The sequence below is a fragment of the Pinus tabuliformis genome, chromosome 9 (genome assembly GCF_031772625.1).
Source record: "Pinus tabuliformis cultivar Carrire ecotype Pingquan chromosome 9, CPIR1, whole genome shotgun sequence".
Classification (NCBI taxonomy): Eukaryota; Viridiplantae; Streptophyta; class Pinopsida; order Pinales; family Pinaceae; genus Pinus; species Pinus tabuliformis.
The window spans coordinates 584,883,705-584,897,848 of NC_142307.1; positions in this window are offsets into that span (position 1 = coordinate 584,883,705).

The window sequence follows — 14,144 nt, forward strand, 5'->3', positions numbered from 1 at the left end:
ATCAATTTCCTAGAGATTTTAAAATTCCAATTCTAATAAGTTCATCAATGATAAGTTCTTCATTATTATGTATAACATTCATTTATATATAAGTGAATTTTATTTAGCAAAATGGTCCACGACTTTTAATCAATTTTAAAATTAGATGTTTTCCAACCACCAATTTCGTAACAATTTGAAATTATTCCAATTCTAATAAGTTCCTCCATGATAAGTTCCTCATAATTATTTATAACATTCATTTATAATTTTATAATTTTTTTTCTTAAATTAAAATTAACCCATAAATTTTTTTCTACAAAATTAATTCCATAAATATGTGTATTAGTGTATGTGTGATAATAATTTTTTTTATTATATTTATGAAACTTTCAATTATATTAATCATATTAATAATATTAATGTAGTTGTACTCATTAGTCTTCAACATTATTAAATTTTTTATAAAAAAAAACCATTTCTTCAGCTTTCTAAAATTGTTTGTTTATATTGCTAATGACTTATATTTCGGCCTTGATATCATTGAATTATATCTGATATTTCATACAAGTCTTTGATATAGTGGACTTTTCCACAGCATTTAATTCCAATCACATAATTTAAATTAATATCTTATTATTATGCCGTCCATGAATTTAAATTAATATCCTATTAATATATTATCATAGTGCACCTTTTCCAACATTAAATTCCAATCCCATAGTCTTCTTATTATTATCCACTAGTTTAAATTAATATATTATCATAGTGGAACTTTTCCCAACGTTAAATTCCAAACACAGAGTTTAAACTAGTATCTTATTATTATATCGGTGTATGCATCATTAATCCTCCTCTACAAAGATACGATATCACATTTAACGCACATAATATGTTTACATTGTTTATATAACAATACAATAATATATTTTATAAAAAAAATTCAATAGGAAAGACAAAATTACATTTTTGCGAACGCCAAAAAAAATATTACATATAAATTTATTAATAATAATAATAAAAACAACCCAAAAAAAACTAACAAAATAATAAAAAATTAATTTGCCCCTTGACGAGGAAACGGTTTGAAAAAAGGGCACAAGGCCCACTTACAAGACCCCAAACGGTCATTCACAAACCAGGTAGATCCAGCAAAGGGTTAGGGTTCAGCCGCCCCATCCACTTACCCCTCAATTCCCAGGCCCTCAAAGAAATCAACAAAATATTTTATACTTATTATCACGATGTTGTTTATTGGTTATATTTCTTGCTATATATTCTTTATTTGTTATATTTTTTTTGTTATATGTAATGAGGGTGTTCATTATGTATCATGCATTACACTTTTTGTTATATGTTATTAGGGTGCGTATTATATATCATTTATTATATTAATTATTAGTCCTTGCTTCCGGCATAGCAGGGACTATAGCGATCGATCAACCGTTGACTTTCTATTAATTTGCTTTGACCAAATAATATTACCCGTACATTTGAGGTTCAAACCAATGTTTTAAATAAAATGTTCGGCTCAACAAATTTTTATCCAATGTTTCTGTTTGGAGGTCTTATTACCGGCCTCGCCTACCCCGATGTTTTTAGTGTGGATAACTTAATTTATCCTAAGCTTTCGAATTGGCAAAATGTTGTGACAATTAATTTTTTCCAAAGTCCAATTTGCTTGATGCTTATTAAAATTCTCATCTGTCTCCAACTTGATCTCGATTAAACTTCTCTGAGCTTGGCATCATTAAAATTCTCTCTCTAGCTTGACATCTGGTTCTATGCGCTTTTCCAACAAGCTGCCACATGTTCTACCTGGCACAATTCTAGCGCCATTCCGCAGAGACCTTTCATCTCAGACTTCTAGTTTGCCATCTAGTTCTATGCGCTTCTCCCTTCCACAAAAACCTTTCATCTTAGACTTCTGGTTTGCCATCTAGTTCTATGCGCTTTGTCCAACAAGCTGCAACATGTTCTACCGCCCTTCTGCAGAGACCTTTCATCTCAAAATACATCTTGCAGATTTGTAATTCTCTACATCTTGCAGCTTTGTAATTCTCTAGTTTCTCTACTTTCTTTGTTGATTCATGCACTCCCATTCTGGACTCTTCTACTTTCTTTGTTGATTCATGCACTCCCATTCTAGACTCTTCATACATTAGTCATGAGAAGACTAGCTCCAAGTCCTGAGGAATGGAAAAAAAATGAGGTAACATAAAAATGGTTAGAAATAGCAAGATTCTTTCATCAAGTTTTTGACTGTCATTATTTAAGTTTGTTATGTGCACAAATTTTCCACACTATTCATTGTTTCCATTGAAATATTAGTTTTAAAGCACATGCTTTCTTGGGAATTTAACTAGTTATACCTATATATTTCATGCAATTTTGGTCAATTGCTGTACTGGAAATATATTGCTCTGGAAATATATAGCTCTGGCCTTTTAGACCTTTGTATATGTTCTGTTCTGTCTTGGCTTTTTGAGATTTGATATTTTCTAGTTGGAGATGGCCTGCTAATTTACTATTGTTGTTTGTCACTGGTTTCTGCACCTTCACAACAATTTACACGCCATCAACTGCACTGCAAAAACTGTGTAATCATTAATATGAGCACTGCAATTTCCATGGAATTCATGGAGTTGATTCTTGTATTCTAAAGCTTCTGTTATCTTTTTGATACTAGGATATTTTAATTTTTTTATAAAATACAAAATTAAGCCGCCCATCATTTCAAGGAGGTACTTATTCTTCAGGGCCTGGCTATTAGCTATAAACAAGTGTGGTATTTACTCAGTCTTCAAGCCCTCGCTATTAGTTATAAACAAGTTTTCACAGGTTTAGAATGAATCGATGGATATTAGGATTTCCATGGGTTTAAAGAGAAGAATTGATAGATGGATATCCGGAAGAGGCTTGGCAATAATTAATTAGTTACATGTTATTAGTTAGTTACATTTTGTTATGAATATTATGATTCTCTGTTTGTTTATAGGTTCTTCCTGATAATACCCCCTTCAGAATTAACACGAGAAGATCAACATACCTGGAGTGTGGTAGTAGAATTAAGACGAGAAGATTTGCATACCTGGACTGTGGTGACTGCAGCAGCGATAGGTACCTCAGGACAACCTGGGGCTAATAAATAACTACAATTCGAAGAAGTGTCTCATACACTTATGTATGTTGCGTTGCACCTCAACATCATTCCTCAACATCATCCCTGTGAGCAAAAGACGAGACAATGAGGAAGTGGTCAATCTCGTAAGTACAACACAGTTAAAGGAATTAAATCAATTATGGTTGATTTTCATGACATTATAAGCACCTCTAAATCTTGCAACATAGAACCAAAAAACCACAGTTGGAATGCGTGCATCCCCACATCTAAATATTACAACACAAAAACATAGAATACTAAGTTACCAAGCCCATTCCCTGGGCGGGATATGATTATTCAGCCTTGGGTTGAAATAAAATTTAGCAACTCTTCATGCTAGATAGAGTTCCTGGCAAGACAAAACTCTCTTTGAAATTGAGTTCTTTTAAAAATTTCTACAAATAGTACATGCACCCTATGAAAAAGCATCATTGTGAAAAAAAAAACACCACAGTAAAATTATTAACCATGAAAATATTTCTAGATTCATTAGTGTTATTGCTACATCAAACACAATCCTACGCAGTTTTGAGTAAGAGATTCCTGGAAGTTTTCAACTTAATGGAAATCAGGGCGGAGAAAGGGATTTAAGAATGTAATTATTTTCTTTCTTTTAATCCTGCAATTGCAATTGGTGGAAATAGCAATTGGTCGAAATAGGGTGTAGCATACGCAGGTTTCACTGGATTTTTACAGATTCTCCTTGCCTTGCATGCCCGCTCTGCTTACAGTTACCATGGTGAAATAGGTGAAGTGATAGTAAACCCTCGTTCTAGCTTAAACAAAATTCATCTGAGCGATAAGACTTTTGTCAAACATTAAACAATAGAATTGAGATTTAGATACTCACATGTGGCGTAATGCATGTTTTGATGATTGCCACCTTCAACGTAATGCATGTTTTGATTAGTGCCAACTTCCTGTCGCCTCTAATTCAGCTGGTGTGGACGCTTTCCATGAATGGTGGTTGTCATCTTATTATTATAATACCTTTAGGATACAGTGTGTATTATCAATCCGTTGTAGATGGTTAATGAGTTTTAAACATAAATTTCTTGTTGAGGTGTCTTACACGTAAAATTCATACACATATAATGAGGGTTGCATTACACGTAAAATTCATACACATATATCGAACGTTTCTTGGTGTCTGTTATTATTCTCTTCCCTATAGTCTTGTTTTCTTCGTGTGTTAGATAAATAGGTGGTGTAACGTTTTGAAATTATTATCGAGTTTTTAAAGTGCTGTTATTTTCCATATTTTTAGTTTGAATTTATCGATACTTTCTAATTGATTTTTATATACTTTTAATATAATATTTGTAACATTAATATATATATATTTTACATATATGTGTCAGGTTGAAGTTAATAGATATGGTGGAACGTGCAAAGGAGAGAAATGCTAAAGTTTCGAAATTTAATCTCCGGAAATGTCTTATAACTGGAGGATTAGTGCAAGCTTTATCATAGTGTTATCACTAGAGGGAGGAACCGTCTTTATCGCTTTCCTTCTTACTTCACACGTCCTTGTTGCTCACCTTATCACAGGAGGAACCTTCTTTATCACTTTGTGGCTTAATATTTGAATCCTCTTCATTTCACTTGCCTTAACTAGACTTGGTGGAGCCAGCAAATACCAGGAATCACTTTTCAGTTAGTCCAGAATCTAACATTCTAGGCATTAAAAGGTTTTCAATCCTTGGGTTTTAGGGCATTTTCTTTACCCAAATTAAACCATCTCCCCCAGTACATATGGCATGGAATCCACCTTAAAACTATGTTGGGGCGTGTGAATAAATCACGTAGTGCCTCAGATTATGGCAGGGAACCCACCTTAAAACTATGTTGGGGCGTGTGAATAGATCACATAGTGCCTCAGATTGTGGCACTTTTGGTTTGGAACAAGCTCTCAATACTATAATACAAGAAAGACTATTCACCTGGAATTTTCTTTGTAGTCCTCCGACTTAGGGCAGGTGGCAGCTTTCAGTCGTGCACAACAGCCAACTGTTGGTGTCAGAATGCCATATGCTAGCAGGTGGCAGCTTTCGTGTATAACTGTGATGCCCATGGTAAGAGACGTACCTGTGCTTGCAAAGGATAGATGGCATGGTAAGAGACATTATTATATTTATGTATTTTCCAAATTGCCGTGTTGAGGGCAACTGTTTTCCTTTCTCTGCCAAGGAGAACGCAGGACCTGTGAAGCCCGACGTCGACATTTTCCAAATTTCCGTGTTGAGGGAAACTATTTTCCTTTCTCTGCCAAGGAGAACACATGACCTGTGAAGCCCGACGTCGATATAGTGGAGCAGACCGTGAAGACCATGGTTAGCTCTTCTTTCGAATCGGTAGGGACTGCCATTTCTTGCAATTCTTGTTGGTATTGATTTAGTGTTATATTTTTTGCTATATGTTGTTTATTTGTTATATTTTTTTTTGTTATATGTTGTTAGGGTGCTCATCATGTATCTAGTGTTTATTATATTTATATATCAAGCATTAAATCAATTATTGGTATTAATTTAAGTTAATTATTGTTATTGATTTAGTGTATGGTATATTAATTATATTTATTTAGATTGTGTTTTAGATTGTTTTATTATATTTTTGAAGATTTCATTAAATTGATTTAGTGTATAAAAAAAATGGGGAGTATATATTTTTCAAATATTCAAATATATCATTTTTTCAATATCTAAAAAGAAATGAAATAAATAATATAATATTGAAAGCCTTAAAATCTTTTTAAAAATTGTTTTCAATGATGAATATTGCAAATAGAGTTATATACTAGAACAAAGTGCATAGTTTTATATCAGAATAACAAATTATGAGAATTTTTATATTCATCCATATACCCAACTATATCATAGATTATATTATTATCAACAAAATTTATATCTAGAATGTGACCCTATATTAGATAGTATAAAAATTCTTTCAAAATATACATATATATTTCCCAATTACTATTATTCATTTATCAAAATAAATTAATATTTTATTTTATAATAATTAACAACAACATTTCTTAATTTTAATTAATAATCCTGAGTTAATATAATCGAACCAAATTTTATTTATAATACAAAATAATAATATTACAATTTAATATTTGTTTAAATTTCTAATTAAAAAATCCACTAAATTATTAGTGGATTAATTAACACCTTTGATTAAAAAAAAAAAAAAGAAATTTACTTTAACATTTGTATTCTATAAAACTTCAAATAGCATTACCATTTAGCATTACCATTTATTAGTGGCTAACATATGCCATCTCATGGATTCGAAAAGTTGTTTGAAAATTAGGTGGGCGAACAACAATTAATATTTTTATTGTGAATCCATGGATTCATCAATATCGAATTTTGAACTTTTGTATTAAACCACAAACCTAATCGAATACCTGAATTTTTAATTTTTTTTGGTCAGCACGATCGAATTTGGAGATGTATATCTGGAGAATCACTGCAATGCATGCCAAACTGCAATTACCACACCTCTTTAATAGTAGTAGTCTCTTCAATTAGTTCCTGATAAATTCATTATATCATATTATATGTATGTTTCATTTTGGTTATGTATGTTTCATTATAACCAATAGATGGTTGTGCAAGGCCATAAAAGTTATTATACCTGCAATCCTTAAAAAAAAAATCAGTTTGGATAAAATTGGGACTTTCAGTACGCTCTCTATCATTTATGGCATGTTAATTATTATGATGTGCTTTGTAACTTAACTTATTTCTATTTTCATTTTTGAATGCCCCATAAGACTTTATATATAATGGGTTATGGTTTTCTTCTCTTGATATTTTCAATCAAAAAGTAAAGTGGTTATGATGTGTGTATAAAGCCTTATATAATACAAAGGATGCATAATACAAAGGATGAGAGTAAAAATCAAAGATGTCAAGGTTCATCTTTCTACCTTTGTTTAATCTTGCACCGATTTTAAATTTTGATATAGAATTTTTTTTTGTCTCTTAATGTTAACATTTGGAAATATTGGATGCTTTATATGACTTTATGGGTTATGGGTTTTATATATAACAAGTGAATTTTATGCATATCATAATTAAGGCATGCATAGATTTCACTTAATTATGTTATGTATAAGGTGTATGGGAATATTTTCTAATTAATGAATTTTTTTTAGAAATTTCTAAGTAGTGAAACCTTATTGCATTTATTTCAAACCAACAAAGAGGACTAGCTCATAAATATCCATGCTTTTACAAATTGGAGAAGTTGAGAAGGTGCAACAAACGACTTATAACAATCCTTGGTTGATTTTCCATGTAAATAAAATAAGACCAAGATCATGGGACACATATTCCAAGTTGAATGGTGGGAAAAGCACTATAGTGGGCATCACTTGTTGTTTATTTATGGTTATAGAAATTGGCAAAGGCAAAGAGGCAATAATTGGAATTTAATTATGAAAATAAAGGAAAATAGGAGAAAAGGAAGGTGAAGAGACACAAATTTGTATGAGACGAAAGTTAGAGGAAAAAAAGGAAAATCAAGAAAAAAAGGTTTATTAATGATAAAAAGGCATAAGAGAAACAATTCATAGTTTTTGTCAATGTTAGTTTTTGGTCAGCTTTTGGCTAGCTTTTGACGTTTGGTGGTGGAGCTCTAGTTATTTTTCTCACTTTCATACTTTTGCACAAGTAAAGCATTCTTGGAGCACTCTAGCATTCACTTGGATTAGAGAAAGAAAGCAAAGGAAAACAAGAAAGCGTAAAGGGGACAGTTGGATCAGCAGTTACAGCTGGGATACTTTGCAGACAACAGATTGCATGTGTGATTTCCTTGTTGATTTTTGGATGTGTGGTATATGCATGTGGTTCCTTGGTTATGTGTTGTCATTGGCATGGAAATTTTTATGAATCGACAACGGTTTCAGTCTTGCCTTGTCATTTCTTAGATAGCCATGGTTTTGTGGGTTTCCCACTTGTTTTTCTTATTGGTTCTCAAGTTCCCTATGGCTATGGGTTGGAAAAAACACTCTGGAGTCCTAAAACAGCTTGGGTTGAGTTACTAGCTCTTGGAGCCTACAAGTTGGGAAAAACACTCTAGAGCCTTGTGGGTTGAGTTAGTAATTCCTAGAGCCCTTGACAACTTGGGTAGAGACTGATCTGGTTGATTTTAGTGATTTTTTTTACTATATAAGTGAGATTACTGTGGTTGAGGGTTGAATTGGTTTGGCCTCGGTAGCCCTGGTTGGTTTTTTTTTTTGTTTAACCTTTACGATCTCACATTCATGCATAGAATATGGTGTAGGGGTGGTTGGCTGAAAGAGAGATTTGGTTCAGCCCAATATGGTCGGATGGTATGTGGAAGTCCCTAAATTAGTTGACATTTTCATATGTTAATAAGAGTTATTTTCCTGTTGTGATCTATCAGCACTTGTATTGGTTATCATGTTGACATTATGGCTGATTTTCCATGGTTTCTATTCTAGTTATATGATGTATTCTATCTATGGTTCTTTTTGTGTTTTGATAAGTTATTAAATGGTTAATGAATGCATGGGCTAACTAGTGTTGTTGAAACTAGCTAGAGAGGGAAAAAATCATTCTTGATAGTTCTCTGGTGAGCTTATTGAATCAGTGAATAGATATGTATTTATGACCTACAAGTACTATGTACACAAAATGTTTATATAAATGAGTAATTTAAACCTCCAACTTCCCAGGGTCGTAACTTTGGCATACGATCTTCATTTGACTATCATAATACCTCGCTTCGAAGATCTCCATGAGGAGGCTAAATGAAAAAATATATGTGAAAAACAAATTGGAAATTTTTGGGTCTTTACATTTTCCCTGAAAATGTCGTTTAGACCCTCAAAATGGCCTTGGAAACAAAACTGAAAAGAAATATTATTGGGTCAAGTAGGTTGATAATAGTGTGATTATGTGTCACTCAGTGTTTGTAGTCAGTTTTAAACATGTGGACCCCATTTTCCATTAGTGCATCTTGGAAATCATGTTGTGCATAGCAACCCTCATCCCATGTTTACCCTAATGAGCGGGTTAAAGTGGGTAAATATGGGTTGGGGTGTTACATGAATATGTACATAATACCCTTTGTGACGTAAGTGAGGTCAACCAAGAAATCCATAGGAAATTAGAAAAGCAATTGAAAACAGACAGAAGACAACAACATTGGGAGAAATCAACTCAACCATTCAGTCAAGTGAGGGTGACTTGGATGCCCTCATCCAAGGTATCAAGTATGCACATATATTTATAGAAGTGCTTCTATATATGCACATATATTAAAACCATCACTTCCATACATGCACATATACAGAAGTGGGAATACATATGTACCTATACAAAAGTAATTTTTTGTATATCTGTATCTTTTATATATGTGTGCCTATACAAAAGTCGACTTCCATGTATGCATGCATATATGGAATTCGTACATTGTTATATGACCAACTCACAAAATAGAAGAAATATAGATCAACAACTTGAGAGATAGCCTCTTCGGGGGGGAAACCTCCTTTACATCACATAAATGAAGAATTCTTGGATGATACAAATGACAAGAGCTCCTTTCTATATATAGGAGTCTAAGGTGTAACAATATAATCAAAGCCTGCATAACAATAATAATGTAAGGGCACAATAATAACAATATTGGGTTTCTATGGGGCACAACAATAACAATATGGGGGATACATTAACAATAACAATAAGGGGGATACACTAACAACAATAATAAGGGGGCTACACTAGTATTATAGGCACCTAACATGCCCCTCTCCAAAAAAAAGTGTTTTCCTCAATGCTTGAGTCATCTTGGATGCTTCTGTATAAAATTCTCATCCTTCCATGTGAAATCTTCAGCGGGTAAGTTCTTCCACTTAATGAGATACTCTGAAATTAATCGATTTCGTAGTTGTCAGGTTCTTGTTTCCATGACTGATTCAAGCTCCAATATGAATTTTCCTTCTTCGTCAAGCTCTAGAAATATTGTTTGAACTGTGAGCTTATCACTGATAACCTTCTTTAAGCATGAAACATGGAAAACAGGGTGTACTCAAGAAGATGCAGGTGGCTCCAATTCGCATGCCATAGTACCAATATTTTGCAACACCTTGTAAGGACCATAGTACTTGGGTGATAATTTATTATCCTTCTTAGCTTGCCTGAGGGACATTTGTTTGTATGGTTGTAGGCATAAAAATACTTATTCAGCTACGTCAAAACTTCTTTCACCGTGATGTTGATGTGCTTGTTGTTTCATTCAATTATGTGCCAAAGTGAGGTTATCATTTAAGAGTTGGAGAACTTGTTGTTGATTCTGGATGTGACCTTCCACTTCTTGAACCTTAGAATTTTCTCTTAAAGATGGCAGTGATGGATAGTGCATGATATTCATAAAGTGTCATAAATGGGGTTATTTTTACTGCAATATGGAAGGAAGTGTTGTACCACCATTCAGCTAGAGGTAACCACTTGGACCATTGTGTTTGTTTATCAAATGCAAAGCAACGAAGATATCATTCTAAACATTCATTCACTATCCCAGTTTGTCCGTCAAATTGAGGATGATAAGATGAGATATGAGCTAATTGAGTACCAAGACAAGAAAATAATTCCGTCCAAAAAATTCCAGTGAAAATGGGATCTCTATCACTTACAATAATCTCTAGGTTTCCATGTAGCTTTAGAATTGTTTCCATAAATGCAGTAGCAATTGTATTGGATTTAAAGGGATTAGATAATGAACAAAAGTGTGATTACTTGGTAAGTTTATCAAAAACCACCATGGTTACACTCTTTCCTTCGGACTTGAGTAAACCTATGATAAAATCCATTGAGACCTCCTACCAACGCTGACTTTGAATGGCTAAAGGTTGTAACAGACCCATTTGGAGTATTAATTATCTCAACTTTATTTTATTGGCAAACTAAACATTCTACCACAAACTTATGAATATCATATTTAATACCATCCCAAAAAACTCCTTCTTGACCCTATGGTAAGTTTTAAAAAATCTTGAGTGCTCTCCTAAGGGGAGGTGTGCAATTCCAAAAGAATCTTTTTTTAGTTGAGAATTATGACATAGATATAAACAACCTTTGTACCATAATGAATCATTTTTCCAAATAAATGTATGAGATGTAATGGGATCTTGTTGCAAATTTTGAATGAGTGTCCATACCTCTTCTTCATTCTTCCATTCATTCCTTGCTTCAGTTATCCAATCAAGTTGGATAATAGAAATTTCATAGAGCAGTGCTTCCACATCCTCATCATTTCTCGAGAGTGCATCTGCAACAAAATTTTTCTTCCCTTTTTTGTAGATGATTTCAAAGTCATAACCCAACATCTTTGTGACCCATTTTTGTTTCTCTTCTTAAGATAATCTTTGTTCCAAAAGTATTTAAGATTATCATGATATGTTTTTACCTTGAAGTCTCTACCCATTAGGTAAGGTCATCGTTTCTTTAGTGCATGTAGTATTTCCAACATTTCCTTCTCATAAATAGGTTTGTATAAATACTTCCCTTGATTCGATGACTTTCAAAAGCAATGGGTATTACTTCTTGCATTAAAATATCACCAATTCCATTTTATCAGGCATCACATTCCACAATAAAGGTTTTTGTGAATTCTAGTGTAGCTAAGATTGGTGCTTGGCACATTGCCTCTTTAATATGTTCAAAGGCCTTAGTTGCTTCTAGATCCAAGAAAATGCATCTTTCTTCAGTAAAGTTATTAGAGGCATTGTTATTCTCCCATAATTCTTAACAAACTTGTAATAATACCTTGTTAACCGAAGAAATCCTCGAAGATGATTTAGGGTTGTGGTTATTTTCCATTCCTTAAGGGTTTTAATTTTATTAGGGTTTATATTAACACCCTCATGAGATACAATATCACCCCAATATTCCACCTCTTGTACTCCAAAGAAAATTTTGGAGGTTTTTGCATATAATTTTTTCTCCTCCAATAGTTTGAGCACTCTATTAACATGTTGAACATGATCATTCCAAGACTTGTTGTAGATTAGTATATCATCAAAAAATTCTAACATAAATTTTCTAATTATGGTTGAAAATGGAATTCATCAAACCTTGAAATGTGGAAGGTGCATTAGTAAGGCAAAAATGCATGACCAAAAATTCATAATGACCTTCATGTGTTCTAAATGTTGTTTTTTGAATGTCTTTGGTCTTCATTCTAATTTGATGATATCCTAACGGAGATGTAGCTTGGTGAAGTAAATTGCTCCATGTAATTCATCCAATAACTCATCAATGACATGAATGAGAAATTTATCTTTAACAGTAAGCTTGTTGAGCTCCCTATTATCTGGACACATACATCATGATCCATCCTTCTTATGCACCAATACTACTAGAGCAAAGAAATAACTTTGGCTAGGTTGAATTATACCAGCCTCTAGCATTTGTGCAACCATACCGTTAATTTCACTCTTTTGTGCATAGGATATATGTAAGGCCTGATGTTTGGAGGAAATATTCGTGGAATCAAGTGAATAGAATGATCATGATCATGAATAGGTGGTAGGCCTTTGGGAGTCTCAAATACCTTTGAATGATTGGCTAATATTCTTTGGAGATCTAGAGAGAAGGACGATTTCGTTGTTTAAACATCTAATGAGCATAATTGTGCAATTATGCCTCGTTGTTCTTTCTTCAAAAGATTTGTCATGCCATTAGAGGAAACTACCCTCCTTGGTTTCCCTATGATTCCCCTTAATTCAATTTCCTTTCCTTCCCAAGAAAATTTCAATAAAAGTTCTTGAAAAATAAAATTTATCGTACCCAAAGATTGTAACCATTGGACTCTTAATACAACATCAACACCACCCACTAGAACGGAAATCATTGGACTATTAAATACATATTCCACCATGGTTATATTGATATTATGACACTTCCCTAAGATATTTATAGTTCCTCCATTTGCAACCATCACTTGACACTCTGGTGCTAGATATAGAAAGCAATTCAATTCCTTGGCTATCTTACAATGAATAAAATTATGGGTACTACCAAAATAGATCAACATTATTGCCCTTTTTTCTTGACATATCCTTCTATCTTGAGGTTTTGATGAGTGTTAATTCCTTCCAATGCATTATAAGATATGGTTATATTCATTTATTCCTTCTCTGGGGCTAGTTCCTGGTGTAGATCCTCTTCTTTTGATGTTTCTTGATCCTTCTCTTCCTCCTCTTCACAATCTATGTAAAATAATTTCTTCTTAGCACACTTATGACCCTTACTATATTTTCTATCACAACTGTAACAAAGCCCTTTTGCACTTTTTTCCCTCAGTTTTTTGGTCTCAACCTTGTAGGTTGTGGGAGGCTAGGAGCAACAACACTTCCATCTTTATAGTTGTGAGTGGTAGATTTCCTTGTTGCCATAATTTTTCTTTCAATGTTTCTTGCCACCTTGAATGCTTTTTCCAATGAATTAAATTCCCAAAGGAGAACCTCATGTTGGATGTTATCCTTTAAAGTCCCTGTGAAGACATCAATCCTATGCTCCTCTGGCATATCATTTACCTTGATATTCAATCTTTACAATTCCTCAATGTGTTCCACCATTGAACCCTTTTGCTTGAGATTAGTTAATTGGATAAAGAAAGTATTTCTCTTTGTATCCTCATAATGAACTGCCAATTCTTCCACAAAAATTGTCCAAGTGACAATTGACTTATGAGAACAAAGCCATCGATACCACACAAACTGATTTTGTTCTAAATATAAAGATGCAAGTGTGCCTTTTTTGTGTGTGGCACATCATGTAGATCAAAGAATTGCTCCATCTGTAGTATCCATGTCATCGGATCCTTGCCATCAAACTTCCTCATGTCGATCTTTTCAATGTGGTGGGTCTTAAACCGAATATTAGAGTCTCTAAAACAATAATTCGTATTCCTTTTATCCTCATCATGATTTTCATGGATTACCTTGTCACCACTAGGA